At 31.2% G+C, this 17,062-nt stretch overlaps 1 long non-coding RNA gene across 1 annotated transcript in view; it reads left to right on the forward strand.

Annotated features, from left to right (window-relative positions):
• LOC129216134 (uncharacterized) overlaps positions 1 to 17,062 on the forward strand; it is a 136,064-nt gene that overhangs the window by 72,049 nt on the left and 46,953 nt on the right. Inside the window, exon 2 of the long non-coding RNA XR_008580172.1 lies at positions 7,641 to 7,700. This is a non-coding gene — a long non-coding RNA (uncharacterized LOC129216134). The remainder of the gene's footprint in view (positions 1 to 7,640; positions 7,701 to 17,062) is intronic.

Here is a 17,062-nt window from a genome sequence, read left to right on the forward strand (position 1 = left end):
ATTCAGCTTTTTCTTCGATATAACTGTTCACTCTGTCTACCAGTGCGTACTATTTAACAGAAACACAACTGTCGATTGTCTACAGAATAATCAGGATCAGGTCACATTTCGATCAGGGGGGCACCGAACTCAATTTTGGAAGGGCGGAAATTTCCAATTTGCCGAATGGAACTCGATATTTTTTCAATATTTTCCTGCAGTAGAAACGCATAAAAAAGAAATGTTTAGTGAAATGAAATTGAGCTCGAGCTGTTCCCATCATTTTTACTTTCCTATTTATAATATTATGCAAGAGAGGAATACTTAAATTTAGATAAATATTTTTACATATTGTTGCTGAAATAAATTTAAATTATGAGGATGGTTTATAGAGTTTTAATAAAATAGCAACCATGAAAAGATGGGTAGGGATTCTTCCCTATTTTCCTACAGCATAAAAACATAAAGAGTAAATTTTAGTGAAATGAAATTAACCTAGAGCTTTTTCCATTGTTTATACTTTCTAAATTATAATATTATTCAAGTAAAGCGATATTAAAATGAAGAGAAATTCCTTTACTTCGTGACAGTTTATTTTGCTGTTGAAGTAAATTTAAATTAATGACGATGGTTTACTGAGAAATTCCTTTGGTACGTATTTTGGAAACTGCAATTTCACAATTTCTATCGAAAGTATGTTTTCGTGCATTAAAACTCAAAAATAATAATAATAATAATTTCAGTAAAATAAATTTGAATTTCAGCTTTTCGCAAGGTTTTTATTTTCTTAAAAATTATATGCAGAGGAATTCCTTTGCTTAATGACAGTTTAAAATTGTAAAATAGGAAGATGGTTTATAGAGGAATTCAATTGGTCATTTTTGTTCAAACTGCAAGGGAGGGTGCCGTAAATTCAGGGGATGTATATTATGACTTTAGACATCATAGATAAAATGAAATTTTAAAAGTATGAAATTTCACTATATAAACTTGTTCATAATGGATGGACTAGATTTGAAACGTCATTTTTCTTTCCTCAAAGGATATGAAAAGCATATTTTTGATTAAACCAATGCCATTTAGCAATTAGCATCGTCAAAATCACTTCTTTTCAATACTATGCACATGAAACGCTTAACACTTGCTTTTAAATTTTTTTTTTTATACCAGAGGCAGTAGATACTAATTATTATCGCATTTCTCGTTATTATCGCATTTCTCGATTAAAATCGGTGTTTGTGATAAAATTTTGTATGGAAATTTATTTAGACGGACATAAACGTCAAAAGAACGAATGAGAAAGAAGGCTGTGCATGCAAAAATTTAATAATAAATATTTTGCTAAACATTTTTACACAATAAATACAAACTAAATTGTATTGTGATACTTCATTAAGTTAAAATAAAAAGTGGCATCTCAGAAGGATGTTTAATTAATTTTTTTCCCATGTTATACAAACGCATAAAATATCTGACCGTCAAAGAAAAAAAAAGTGTATGAATGGATTAATGCTGAAACTTCATATTATAAGCGTTTTAAATAGAGAAAATTCTAAGCATAAATAAATTTAAAAAAAAATGAATGTATTCATCTGTAAAATTTCTCTTAAAAATTAGCTTTCATCGTGATTTTTTAAAATACGGCTTTAAAACATTTATTAGTCAAAAGCTAATGGGAAAAATAAGCTTCACAACATGCTGTTCTTCACATTCGTTCAGTCAAACGGAAAATTCGGTTTTATTAGCAACGTCTGTGAAGTCTCCTACAGTAAAAAATAATTTATTAGTGATAATCGAATCGTTCAGTTTCAGTTAGTGCTATTTGCCATCTCATATAGATGGAAGATAGCCATGCCCAACAGTGCAGAAGAAAACAAAAGCATAAAACTGTCCAAGTTTTTGCATCTTCGCGTGTCCTCGCATTGGGTGCTTGCACGCGCGAAGTCAACGCACCTGACAAGTTCGTCCAAATGTTGTCTTCAGGTCAGGTTTCGAACGGCAGCACCCTCCGCACAATTAGAGCTTTCACTGCAGCGTGGCCAAACGAACAGTTAGTTACACAATGAGCGCATACCGTTTTCCTCAATTAATGAGAAGTGGCCCTCTTCTGTCCGCGCCAGTAATTAGTGAGCGCTTAAAAAGCTGGCTACATATTTATTACTTTCCTCAATGAGCTAATGAGTTCCATTGGTCTGGGAATATGATGATCTGATTCAACTAGAAGTCATATTTTTGTCTGTGTTGCTGTTTTGTTCCTACTGGAAATGGTAATTTGTTAAGTTTTCGGCTACGTAAACTGACTTGTTGTCCACAAATTCATTTATTTTCTGCAAAGAAAGAACGAAAATAAAAGGTTATTTCACTTAACTGTTGCAAGGTGAAAATGTTGTAGGAACACATCGCTCGACATTTTGACACCATCAAATGATGCGCCAATCTGCACATTACATCCATCTAACGAATTCCACTGGTCTGGAAATATGACAATCTGATTCAACTAAAAGTCATATTTTTGTCTGTGTTACTATTTTGATCATACTGGAAATGGTAATTACATAAGTTTTCGGTTGAATTAAACTGACTTGTTGTCCACAAATTCATTGATTTGCTACAAAGAAAGAACAAAAATAAAAGGTTACTTCATTTAACTTTTCTGTTACATGGTTAAAATATTGTAGGAAGAAATCGCACTCTCATTTGGCATCTTCACACCAGCCGACGATGCACTAATCTACACATAATATCAATCTAATGAGTTTCCAATTGGTTGGGAAATATGACTATCTGATTCAACTGGAAGTCATACTTTTGTCTGTGTTGCTATTTTTCCCATGTTATAAAAGGTAATTGGTTAAGTATTTGGCTACGTACACTGCTCGCTGTCGACAAATTCATTTATTTGTTGCAAAAAAGGTACAAAAATAATAGGTGTTTTCATTTAACTCTTCTGTAACATGGTGAAAATTTGTAGGAACACATCGCTCTTGCAATAGGCATTTTCACATCATCCGATGATGCAGAAATCTACTCAGACCATCAATCTAATGAAATAGAATGAGTCATATTTCCAAAGTCTGGAAATATGACGACGCTCATTTAAGTTCTTCATGATGAAAATGGCAGTTTCATAAGTTTTCAGCTACGAAAACGGACTCGCACCATACGAATTTATTAATTTTCTACAAAGCAAACACTAAAAATAATTTCTTTCATTTTACTTCTCTGATTTCTCTGGTACAAGGTGAAAATATTGTAGAAAAACACCTCTCTTTTAGTCGACTTTTTCATATCATCCGATGCCGCACCAATCTACACAGAACACCAATCTTCCGGTGACACTAAAACCATCGGTAACTGAAAATCGTTTTGTTACAAACCCTGAGGTGTGCGAGATCAGTTAACATTACAGAAGGGTCTTTCTTCAAAAAGTGTAACTTTTCAGTCACGCGCCTTTTACAGTAGAAACTTTAATGAACAATTCATTTAATTTCATCAAAAATGTATCTATTTAAACCTGCCAACAATTTTTAATAATAATTTTTATTTTATTGTATTTTTAGTTCACAACATGTGAATTCTCACTTCCGTGGCATGTCCTTGTGTGACTGTTTATGTTGCTTAATAACTTGTTTAACTATGCTTATTTACTTATTATTCCTTTCACAAGTGTCTCAAATACTAATTGTTTAAGTATATTTAATTTTAATATTGTGTTTTAGTTCTTTTTTTAAGGACAAGGAGTCATGTCACGCAATAAATTCTCTCCTCCGTTACCTAAACACAAAATGCCATTCCTCATTAACACTTGGCAGTAATGACATCAAATTTTATTGCCTATGATACAAGGGAGCCCCCTTGTTTATTTTAAGCCATAGTTGAAGTTGTGAGATTTTTGTCGAAAACAAGAAGATATATTTTGCTATAAAAACTTAGTGTGGTTATTCTGAGTTCTCACCTCCGTGAACTTGAATTTCAGTGATGTAAATTAATGTAAAGAAAGAAGTGTACATGTTTTCATATGCTTAACATGTGCAGATTGTAGCAATGAAGAAAAAAGATTTCCCCGAAAAATGTATCTATAAAGCATATATTAATAGAAAATTCCTCACCTTCGTGAATCTCACCTCCGTGACAGACCTTATCAATTTGATTATTTCTTAGGTGAAAATAAAAAATGGAGGGGAAATACATCAATAGGCATTCTACCAAAATTATTAAGTGCCAAAATATCCTCAAACTTATTAATTACTGTTTTTAACATACATTTGAAACTACTAAGCCGTACTTTAACTAAAAGACCTTAATATCACATTCCCACTAATCATTAAAATAGCTGATTGTTTGCACCAATTAACAAAATTACTACTTTGACATTAAACTGGCCTCAATTTTTAAATATTAAAAGTTTTTTTCTTTTTTTTTATTTCTGTGAACAAGGCATTTTTTAAAATTTATTTATTATTATTTTTTAATTTATAAGTAAAATAACTGAAACAGCTGGGATATTGTTTATGGTTACTTCTAGTAGGTAACACTTTCATGTAAGAATGAAAAGAAAAGAAAACAAAAGGTTTCAAAATTGAAAAATATTCGAGTTTAAAAGTTACGTTTTCTGGAGAATGGCTCATAAGCATTATCAACAATTTCAAACTTTTTTTTTAAATTTGATCTGCGATGAATATTTAATGCATTTTTCTTCAGAGATAAAACTTTTTATACCTGATTGGAAAAGTACAGCTTTATGCTTTTTTCGGGAGGTGCTATTTAGCAGATGCTAATTTGTTATAAAATGAGCCGAATAAAGCAACGTCAGGGCGAGAGCTGATGCAAAAAAGCATGAAAGTATCTTTGTCCACATTTGCAAAATATTTCCTCTAAGATACGTGGTGCCATATTTTGGACCAAAACATTAGGTACTTAACGAAAAATGATTTTTACAAAGGGGCAAAGCTTTTAGCTTTCATTTAAGCTGATGTTTTCATAATTAAATATTTAATGCATTACATAATATAAATTTTATCTATGGCATTTATATAAAGTTTTTTTCAATTTTCTTTTTTGTTGTCGAGTTCAAATAGATTAGTAACGTTGTCAATGGAGAAGATACCTAATCTCCTATGTCAATTTCTATGGGTTTTTTTTTTTTTTTTTAATTCTCATAAACGTGTTGTTATTTCAAGCCTCCTATGTCATTTCTTCGTTTGAAAATACCAATAGATAAATGAGTTTTGGAATGATGACCCTGATAACCCAAATTTGAAGTGCAAGAAAGTTTTAATGCTCCCTGTGTATTACCTTTTTTGACATTGAGTTTTGGGTGCCTTCACCATCGATAAGCTTTAGAAAAGCAAAAATCACCTTCTTGAAGCGCTAACAGTATTGAATGAAATAACTTGATTTTAAATCGGTACAACTTTTTCTTAAAATTCATCAATGACAAAAGTATTGTTAGGTTTAGAAGTACGAGTTACTACGATAACGCTTTAAATATTATTCATTGGAATTTTCTGCTGTTCTACATGCCATATAGACAATCGAACCAATCATGATTTTTTTTTCTGTTATAAGCAGGTCTGTGTGATAAGAATTTGAATTGAAAAAATGCAACTTTCCGCTGAACTTAAGTTAAAACTTTTTTACTTTCTCTGAACTTTTAGTTAAAATTTAACAATGACAAATCTAATATTACATTTAGAAACGCGAGTTACTTCTTAATAACTATTAAAATATTACTTATTGTTACTTTCAGCTGTTCTACACGCACCATTAAGACATTCAAACCATTCATTACTTTATTTTCTGAACAGTTTTGTGTAATAAAAATTTGAACGGAATAAAAACAACACTCAACTGAACTTAGTACAACTTTTAGTTAAAATTCATCTCAAAGTCAAAATTGTCGTTAAATTTAGAAGTAAGCGTTACTTTCTGATAATTATTAAAATATTATTTTTGTTACTTTCAGCTGTTTTACAGGCGTCATTTAAGCATTAAATTATTCTTTACTTAATTTTCTTTTATGAACGGTTTTGTGTGATAAGAACTCGAATTGAAAAAATACAACTTTCTGTAATATACAATACAACCTAATACAACTTCTAGTCAAAATTCAACAACGACAAAACACATTTTACATTTAGAAGCACGAGTTACTCCTCAATAAAGATTAAAATATTATTCATTGTTAAATTCAGCTGTTCTACACGTGCCATTAAGACATTCGAACCATTCATTACTTTATTTTCTGTCATGAAATTTTTAGGTCATATTCATTGATACAAACACTCATGTCGGTAGCACGGTGAGTGGTTGACACAGCCGGCCATGTCGTGTGTGTCATGCGTCCATACTTAATGGTATTTCCGTTTCCTTCTCGTAATTCTGGGGAAAGCGACCACTTGAAGCGGGACACCAAAACACTTTCGAGAGATGGGATGTATGTAAGCGAAAAAAAAAACATGACTGACCTGATTGCAAATTTTACGAGGATGCTGCTTTTTCCATTAAACGTTAATCCATAAAATGAGATTCGTATTACGTGAATCCTCGTTACCCGCGGCTGTTGATTGTGTATTTATAAGTTATAAATCCGGTCATCAAGTTCTTGATACCAAGAAAGAAAAATTTAGTTTCGAAATGAACATTAAAAAGATTTAATGTTTCTTGCTAAATCGCTGGCATCATCAGCATTTCCATTCGTTACCTGTACATATAAGTAGAAAAACTGTCTGCGTTTGGTTTTTCTTGACTGTTATAACGCTCAAAACCTATTTCCAATATGGGTGTGTGTAAGAAGTTATGATTCCGAAATTTTTATTTAGGGGTCATCCACAAATTATGTCACTCTTTGAGGGGGATTGTGAAATTCTGACAGTTTGTAATAAGGTGGAAGGGGGTGGAGGAGGGTAGAAAGAAGTGTTACATCACGCATTTTAGCTAAAATTAAAACATTTCTTGCGACACTGTATTTAGTTTCTCATTGTAAACAAAATTGTGTAACCTTACACATTTTTTTAGTGATATAGCGTGACATGCGACGAGGGGAGGGGATAAGATGCAGTGTAATACTTTGAGGCAAAGTAGGGGGGGGGGGGGTCAAATAAATAGGTTGAAAGAAAAAGTGGGATATTATTTATGAACAGCCCCTTATGCCTAAGAGAAAGTATTAACCATGGGATTAAATATATATCTAATACTAGCTGTATTTTATGAGACTATACTCCACAAATTAAAAAAAAAAAATGATTTCGTGATGTATTTGCATTTTGAAAACGGAAATTTTTACTATTTAAAACTATTATTGACGAAATCTGTCTCAGGTCATCTATTTATATATAATGTTGATAAAGGATAAGCATGAAAAAGTATTTTGGAGGCCACTGCAAAATTTCTTATAGAGTTGAAAAAAATTTCTAACTCCTGAGACTTCCTTCGCATCGAAAAAAAAAAGACTCCTTGTAGCACCAAAATATGCAGGGGACATAATTTTTCAACATTACTGCGTTTAGTAAATTGATTTATCATTAATATTTTTTTCACTATGATAATCGCAATTTCTTGTTCCTTAACTCTTTGTGTTTTCTATTTTATCTTTGCCTGAGTTATTAACATTTCTGCTATATTTTTTCTGTTACCGATCATTGATTTTCATTTCTTTACAGGAAAGCCTTTTACAGACTTTAGAATATTTTGCATCATTACTTTCGAACCTGAAAATTCCTGTAAGTTCTTTTTGCTTTAATTTTTGTTCTCAAAAAGAAGCATATTGAAGCAAAGGGAAGGGAGGGGGCAACAAAACTGAAAATTTTAAAGATACGTAACAATAGAAGAATCACAAATCTGTTTTGTGCCAATGAATGTTTATGAATAGCTATGGCAGACGATGCTAGTCAGCCTGATTTAGAAAAAGAACAAAATGATTGTTCCCGTTTTATTCGAGTTTTCATTTTGTTTATTGTGAATTATGTCTCTTGTTGATTACACTCCTTTGCTTCTCGCTGCGTCATATGCTTGATCAAACATGTTTTCAAACTCACTGAAATTAAAATTGAATGTTTTTCTCTTAAATATTTTATCTCTTGAGAAAGTTAAGATTGTTTAGAATCTTAAATTTGTCCAACGTTATGAAAACCATTTGTTATGGTGTGAAATGCGAAAAATAAATAATTGTAAAACTGTAAAACTGCTGCAACCCAAAACATATAACTTTTTTAAAAAAAAAATAACGGATTCTGAATCTAACTTCTACGAATCGAAATGAAAGCTCTATAAATACATATTAAGTTTCTTGTTTCATGCTAAAGAAATATTTTTATTTACTTATTTATTAAGTGTTGTTAACATTTTTTACACATCCATGAAGCCTGTCATCCGCCTTCTATGTGTCTTTAATATTATTTTCAATCATTGAGTTCGTTGTAATGATTATTTTTGTGGTACATTTTGTCAATGCCGCACAAAAAAAAAAATGCACAAAATTATAGCCTGGGTACTTTAAAATACTTTAAGAATCTTAAAATAAGCTTTAAATACTTTGTACTGCTACTGTTAGTTGAACTCTCTCTCTCGACCTACCTTAAAGTACAAGATACGTGAGATTACGTCTTTCATTGATAAAGAAAATACATCATAAAATTTAAAAAAAAAAATAGCTATTAAAAATGTTATCTCTAATAGGGATATTGGATTATAAATATTCTGGAACAAACATTGTCACCCAGAATAAAGTAATCCCTAGAAACTTAAAAGTCATAAAAGATTCTTTATTTTTGGAAACGTTGGGGCTCAACTTTATTCGACGCGTACGCTAAATGCTTGCCAAAACCTAAACCCATCAAATCAGTAATTCTGAAATACGATTATGGTTTGTAGAAACGGATTACAGAGGATTATCATAAATTATGATCCGCAAAAGGCTAATCCTGATTATTCCAAACCTAATAACGACTTTCATTTTTCGGAAAAAGTTAAAAATCGACTTTCCGCGCCTAAATACTTGCATTAACTAGGACAGACTGCATCGCTAATAGAGGCCATAGATCACGAATTCTTGGTAGGCAGATGAGTTTTTTTTTTTTTTTTTTTTTTTTTTTTTTTTTTGCTGTGGGAGTGGTCGGCTGCCAACCTACGGTCGTTCTTGTGCAGTCTTTGTAAAGTTAACAACTGCATGCCTTCCCACGACAATGTTTCATTTCTAAAGAGCTCTGAGAAGCAACTTGTTACTGGGAGTCTTTAAAAATAGTTGCTCCCACTGCAGGGTCCCGTTTATGGAGGGTTTATTTAGGGTACAATCGTAAAACAATGGCAAAATGAGAGCGCGTCCAATTTATTTTCTCCCTATTTGTCTTAAACAATTAGCTGCTGATTGATTGCCATCTATCGCTTCAAGAAAGAGAACTGCATGAAGGAGAAACTGTGGTTTTTACTTTTTTTTACTTGGAAAAGGAAATGATTTTATGGACGATATTTTTCTCACCTGGTACGAAAGAATGTCAAGGCACTTCAAGGATTTATCAAGCAGTCTAGTTTCATAAAGAACGGAGTATTTGAAAAAAATATATATACTGTCATATTTTTATGAGAAATGAGGAGCAACTTTTGAAATTTTTAACTTTTTATTATTACACATAGACAACATTTCTGAAAAGCAAGTCTCAGAAGATGAATAAATTATAAATTTAAGTTTCAGGAACAATACAATATTATTATTCAGTTGACGTTCCAAGCATTTGTTTTTCAAGAGTGGATTCAGCTTTTGGTCTCTGATAGGGTTATTATCGGAAAGGGTGAGGGGGTAGAGAGTCGTGAACAAATAGGGAGTCTGTTGTGAAGTTTAAAAATTTAAATCCCTTAAACAGTTTTATTAGGCTGAGTTTGGTGATTTAAAGCGGGTCATGATTTGGTGATTAAATTTATTTCCTGACAATTGGACGCTTTCGAACTTTAGGTAACAAGGTATGCTAAAATATTTTCAAAAAATCATTTTTTTTAACGGTTGGTGCTTATTACAAATGATAGAAACGAAAAGATTAAAAAGAAGAATGGTACCTCCGATTTCAATGGGACAAATGTAATAATACACTTAGTCGATCACTTACTAAACCAAATTTGAGACGCTTTGTATTTTCTATTTCCATCTCTCGGAGATCGGGACTGTCCGTTGAAAAGTTTTGAAAATTGCCGAAATGCTACTCAAAATTAACCGAAAGTAGCTAACATGTGCGAAAACTGCACTATCTTTCGATGATTTGAAAGCGTCAATTGTCTAACCCCACTTAAATATTATTCCCCCGTATTTTTACCCACCCTTGTAAGTTTATAAAGCGATGAAGATAAAATCATATATCTTTAATTTTTGTGAGATTAAAGTTCTGTTACAATAAATAGCTTTGCCTCTCACGCATGTGCGGCTCTTTGTGTGTCCCATTTAGAAATTACTTTAAATAGCCAAAATAGCTGGTGTAATTGCAGAGAGAGAGAGCGATTCATTCTTGAAATAGCAACCAAAACTTCGTAAGCGGTGCGAAAAATTACCATTCTCGATGCATATCTGTTAGCATCAAACGCTTTGTGTAATTGGATAACTGGCCTTCTTAACAGTCGAACACTTATTATGATGGTATCATGCATGCAGTTCAAACGTACAGGCTCCATAACTGCAGAAAATTGTCTTTCTTGTACTGGTCCCCCTTCCCTTTCATTTCTTAATTTGAAGTATTTCTCTTTGCTTCCTTGGTACTTTTCCGAAATAAGGTACGTCACGGTGCAATTGCAATCTTAGCAAACATTTTACATTTTATTTTGTCTCTATGTGCGGTGAAAATAAGATAAGAAACTGCTTATTTGGCGATGTATTTATTACTTTGTCCTTTTATTGGGCTTGTAAACAAAATAAATTTTGAAACACTACTAAAAATTCGAATAAACCGATAAGTTATTAAATTAAGCCGTTAAAATAAATTCATCTGGCAAATAAAAAAAAACAAATTCTTAAATGACATGAAAAATCAAATATAATTCGTCAAATCAACTTAAAACGGTCTACCGACACCCATACACATTTAACCAAATTTCTTTTATTGTTTGCTCTTATCAACTACTTCCGCTTTTCTATTTCGATTTAATAGAAACCTTCCTTTGGGGGCAAAAGTTTGATTTGAACTTATTAGCATAATTGGGCTACCGCATACCGTGTTGAATGTGAATATTACAATGAGAATATGAATTTGAATTTATATTTACCTGCGTGAGTGACTGCTTATAATTGGAGTTATCACAAAAGCTTGCATTGTTTTTGCAATGCATGGATTTATTTATGCATTCATTTATAAAAAATTTAATAGAAATTACTTATGATCCGAAATTAATCTAAGATTTAAAATCAGTTGCACTTCACATGCTTAATTTTGGTTAATGAGTATGTTGAATTTTTAAAAACGGGTTTAGAATGTGCTTTTGTTTCAAACATAGTACTTTCATCTTTCTAAAAAAAGAACCTGCAAGCATTTTTTTTATTTTAAGAAAGGTTAAAATAGAAATGTGGCGCCATTTATGCTTTCATTTTTTAAATAGTTGAACAGAAATTCCTTATATATAACCCAAAGTTAATATAAGATTAAAAAAAAAATTCACATGCTTAGTTTTGATTATTGATAATGTTGAATTTTGAAAAAAAGAAAAGGTTTTCAAGTCTGCTTTTGTTTAAAGCAAAGCATTTCTGTCTTTCTCAAAGAAGAAAAAAGCAGCAATTTTAAAAAAAAAAGGTTAAAAATAAAAGTGTTCAAATTGCCAAAATAGTCGCACAATTCTGTAGAAATTTAGAAATTCTTCGCGTAAGAATTTATCATTTTCCTTTTTTTTTAACATACTTAAAATCCAAAATTAATCTAAGATTTAAAAAAAAAAAGGATTAAACATCACATGCTTAATTGTGATTAATGATTATGGTGAATTTTGAAAAAAAAAAAGTTTAGAAGTCTGTTTTTGTTTAAAACATAGTTATTTCCATCTTCCTTAGCGGAAAAAAAAACAGCTGCAAGCATTTTGTAATTTTAAAAATTGTTTTAAAAAAAAATCTATTTGCGGAAATGGTGGCATAATTCTATAGGAATTTAAAAATTCTTCGCGTAAGAATTTATTATTTTCCTTTTTTTTAAAACAGTTTAATAGAAATTCTTTAAAATCCGAAATTAATCTAAGGTTTAAAAAATAAAATAAATAAATAAAAAAAGGACTTCACATGATTAATTTTGATTAATGATAATGTTGAATTTTTGAAAAAGGGTTTAGAAGTCTTCTTTTGTTTGAAACATGGTTATTTCCATCTTCCTTAAAAATAAAAAAAAGTAATTAAAAAAAAGCAGCTGTACTTATTTTGTTGTTGTAAAAAAGGTTAAAAATAAAAAAGCTCTAATTGCAGAGGTAGTGGTAAATTTCTGTAGAAATTTAAAAACCCTTCGCATAATAATTTTTCATTTTCCTCTCTGTCTCTCTCTCTCTCTTTTTTTTTTTTTTTTTTTTGTCGGAAGAATCCTTTTTTTATGACATTTTATTCTTCCTGTACAAATACGACTCCATTAAGCGTGGCTCTTTTCCTGCCCTTCGCGACGGAACTCAACCACAGAAGCAAAAAACGAACTGCACTTGATGCAGCAGCGTTTTTATGTGCACTCACGGCGGTTAAATGATTATAATTTAAAGATTCCTCATGCGTGACATCGGTAGGCGTCGTTCGATGTACAAGTCGAGCCCCGCACGGAATGTTACGAAGTTCTAAAAGAGCAACGGTATTGTGCTGCTATCGCCTGGGGTTACTCTGGAAAAGTGGGGGAGACGCCTCTTCCCTTGTAAATTGCGAGTAAGGGTTGCGGTCATGTGTGAAAATGGGTTCTCTTTTTTTTTTTCGAAGATTCGATTCGACCCTTTCTCCAACCTCTTCCCGCAACCCGCAAATATTACACATTGTTAGGGAACTTTCGGTTGGTGATGAACTCTTGTTTCCCTACAGTCAACGCCTCGTTTTCTGTTCTAACGAGAGAGGCGGGTGGATCTTCATATTAATCGGAAATTTTAGCTGACAAGGCTTGTAATTTGGCAGACAAATGTTGTCAAATGGCATACATGGGTAATTCTCCAGAAATGCGTTATTTTACATTTAAAACTTTTCAATTTTTGATTTTTCACTAGGGGTGCAGTTAGGTCTTTTTTAGAAAGAAAATAAATGGGCTTTGTAAAACTGCCGAAGTTCATAATGGCGACTCTCGAAAAAATGTCCCGTACATAACGCTAAGTTTTTTATTTTTTCCAGCTAACCAAAGCCTTCTAATAATAATGCTGTTGGGAATAAAACATGCTTTAATATACTATCAAAGCATAAGAGTTAATCCCATATTTATTAAGTTACTTGAATAAAATAAAAAACTTAGCGTTACGCACGGGACATTTTTTCGAGAATCGGCCAATAAACAGTTTTATTTCTTATGAGGATATTAAAGACTAAATTTCTAAGTTTGAAAAAAAGTCATTAATATCTTGTGCCATAAATCATAAAGTGGGGGAGACACCTCTTCCCTTGTAAATTGCGTGCAAGAGTTGCGGTCATTTGCGAAAATGATTTCTCTCTCTTTTTTTAAAAAAGATTCGATTCGACCGTTCTCTTACCGCAACCAACAAATATCACACATTGTTAGGGAACTTTCGGTTGGTGATTAACTCTTGTTTCCCTACTATCAACGCCTAGTTTTCTGTTATAACGAGAGAGGCGGGTGGAACTTCCTATTAATCGGAAAGTTTAGCTGACAAGGTTGGTAATTTGACAGGCAAATGTTGTCAAAAGAATATATGAGGTAGTGAGAATAAAGTGGATTCACACACAAATGAATATTTTCTAGTATTGAGGTTCACCTTCCGTTTGTACTGGTTATCTCCAAATTTTAAATTTTGGCATTTAAATCCAGGAGTGTTCCCGGGATATCTACTCCATGTACGCCGCATACTCCCAAACTATTTTTTGACACACTATGAATATGATCGCATACACATATTGTGCATAATGGATTACTGGGACACCTCAGAAAACTCTTTTACCCTCAGAAAAATTGATGGGAACATCACTGCTTACTTCCCTTAGACTTAATTGATCTCATACACTTAATATTGACTTCGTTACTTCCGAGGCTCTCTCCAGAGATCCCTTAGCGTTAGGAATGAGAATTTTTTTGATACTTTGCCTCATATATTATCACTGTGGATCATTAATTAAACACGTCATCTGAAAAAGAGTAGTACACGCGTTTAATTTTTGTACATACATTTACACATCATATACAAATACATACTTTATACAAATTCATTACTTTGTACATACATAATTTTTCTTTCTAAATCATGATGTAAAGTAGCACCTACCAATGCTACTAGTACTATATATTGCCTCAAAACAGATGAGAGGTTCCCGTACCATTAGTACTGGATATCTCCAGTACTAATGGTACGGTTGGCGTTTTCATCCTTTTGCCTCTCGGCTAGTCTCATAATTCTCCAGAAATGCGTCATTTTGCATTTCAACCTTTTAAATTTTTTAACTTTTCACTTGGGATGCAGTTTGACACTTTTTAGAAAGAAAAAAAATGTGTTTTTGTTAAACTACTACGGTTCATAAAACAGTTTCATTTGCTTTGCAGACATTGAGGATTAAATTTGTAAATTGGACATAAGTTTCACTACCCTCTTACATCATAAATTATGCAGCAATTCTATAAATACATTTTTGTTAGTTGCTCAAAGGTAGGAATTACCTAAGAGAAAAACCACAAGTCATAAGCTACGGTTTTTTTTCATACATATTTTTAAAAGTAGATTTATTCCCCTTTTTGAGATATAACATTCTTTATGCATTCATTAATTTTTGTGAACGATAGCCTTCTGTCATAAATTATGTTTGCTCCCTAAAAAACTAACATTTAGGAAACTTGCTTAAAAAATCAAACATAAATAATATGAGGAAAATCAATTACGCAGCAATGATGGTTTATGACTGAAAGATGGAAATTATAGATACATCGAATGAAAAATCTTTAAGCAAATACAAAACAAATATTAATGATAATTTATTGACACAGAATTGTATATTATTCAGAAAACTTACCGATTATTTACTTAGAAATGCAACATTTATACAAATACAATTACTTTCTTTAGAATTGTATAGTAATTTTCTCATAAACAGAAGCATTTCTGTGAAATAGAAATTGGAGGACCTTTAGTAAGCATTCCTTGAATAAATAAATAATAATATAATACTTTCCTAATCATGAAGGCGTAATAAATATCCTTCCCTTTGGTACTCGTAGTTCAGCATGGGTACTTTTTTTATAGTATTTATTTAGTTTTATTATTATTTTTATTTAAAGATTAATGCTCTTGTCAACTGTCTTTATCTCTATTAATTTTTTTTTCTAAATTTTAACTGCTTGTGAATGAATTATGTTACTGAGTTTTCTTTTTCTTTTTTTTTCTGATTCAAAAACCCATTAATTAATTAATGCATAAAAAAATGGTTATCTAAAAGCAAAATAAATGTGCCAAAAATGCTTTTTAGGAATACTCATCAACTAATTTTTCTGATAAGTTTCGATTTAAATTACGGAACAAAACGTCCAGAGATAAAAATAATTAACTTTCAAACATCAAGCATCTGAAAGGATGCACCTAGAATTTCGAATTATGTCCTTAGAATTCTAGTCTAATGAGAGAGAAATTTATTTCACAGAATTTAAATTTATTCATTGAAACATTTCAGCTGTGGTGATCATAAACTACATGGCTGGAAAAAAAAAAAAAACTTTTTCAATTTTACACCTGAACTCATTTCTTTCTTTTTTTTTTGACTTTTTTAATTTTTTTCCTAATTAAAAAAAAAAAAAAAAAAAACATATTTTCGTACACTTAACGTGCTTCTTAAAAAGTTTCTGAAGCATATAATTTTATCTTTGCCCTAAAGTTTTGAGCTCGGAGCAATTTCTATATTCCCCTTTTGTACAAACTTGTAGAAGTTTTTGATTACACGGTTTATTAGTTTATTATTTTTAAGTACTGAATATGTTTTAGCAAGAACTGTTGAAATAGAAAGCCGTTATCATTGTTTCCACGAACTTTGAAACAGAAAATCTCGCTACAATGCATCTTATATTACTTATTGGAACCACCAGCGAATGTTTTGTAAATATTTTTTTTCTTTTTTTTTAAATATTTTTTTAAAAAATTATCCTGAATTTAGCTTGATATGTTATTAAGGATTCAAAATAATGTTTTTATTCTTACGTCTAAAGAACGATTTTCGGATACGCGACAAAAGGTATGCAAAAAAAATCCGTTAAATATTGGTAACTATTTATAACTAATAACGCCTTGCACCGCAAAACTAAATACAGTGCTGCTGCATGAGATCTATATGAATAATGAGAAAATCAAATTGGCAGTTACCTACCAATTCTTATTTTAATGAACGTTTTAGAGACTTCAATTTAATAAAATTCACTGAAAGGGAAAGAATGTGGATTGGATTGTAAAAAGCACAAGTCTGATGAGGTTTCAGCTTTAAAATATTTTTAAAATATGCAATTTCTTAATAATTTGTCCTTTACGTTCCAGTAAATCTCCTCTAGTATTAAAAATTGTATATTTAATCTCCGACTTACATTTACTTCTCATTACTTACTGAATTTGTCCTTTATGTTTCAGTAAGTAAAATTCAGTAAATGTAAGTCGGAGAGTAAATACACAATTTTTAATTACTAAAAGAGATTTACTGAAACATAAAACATAAACTCTTGTATATGTTTAAGGCTTTTTTTAAGCTGCAACTTTATTAGACTTGCGCTTTTTACAATCCAATCAATATATTTTTCCGTTTGAGTGAAAATATGTATCTAATTGAAGTCATTAAAATAAACTAATCAGAATTTAAAGATGACTGCCAATTTGATTTTCCATCAATTAGGAAAAAAATAAACGGGCTATTGCCTATCAATTCTAATTAATTTCTTTCAATAACTCTAACTTTGAATTTTTTCCTGGTATTATA

This window comes from Uloborus diversus, chromosome 2 (genome assembly GCF_026930045.1).
Source record: "Uloborus diversus isolate 005 chromosome 2, Udiv.v.3.1, whole genome shotgun sequence".
NCBI classification, from domain to species: domain Eukaryota; kingdom Metazoa; phylum Arthropoda; class Arachnida; order Araneae; family Uloboridae; genus Uloborus; species Uloborus diversus.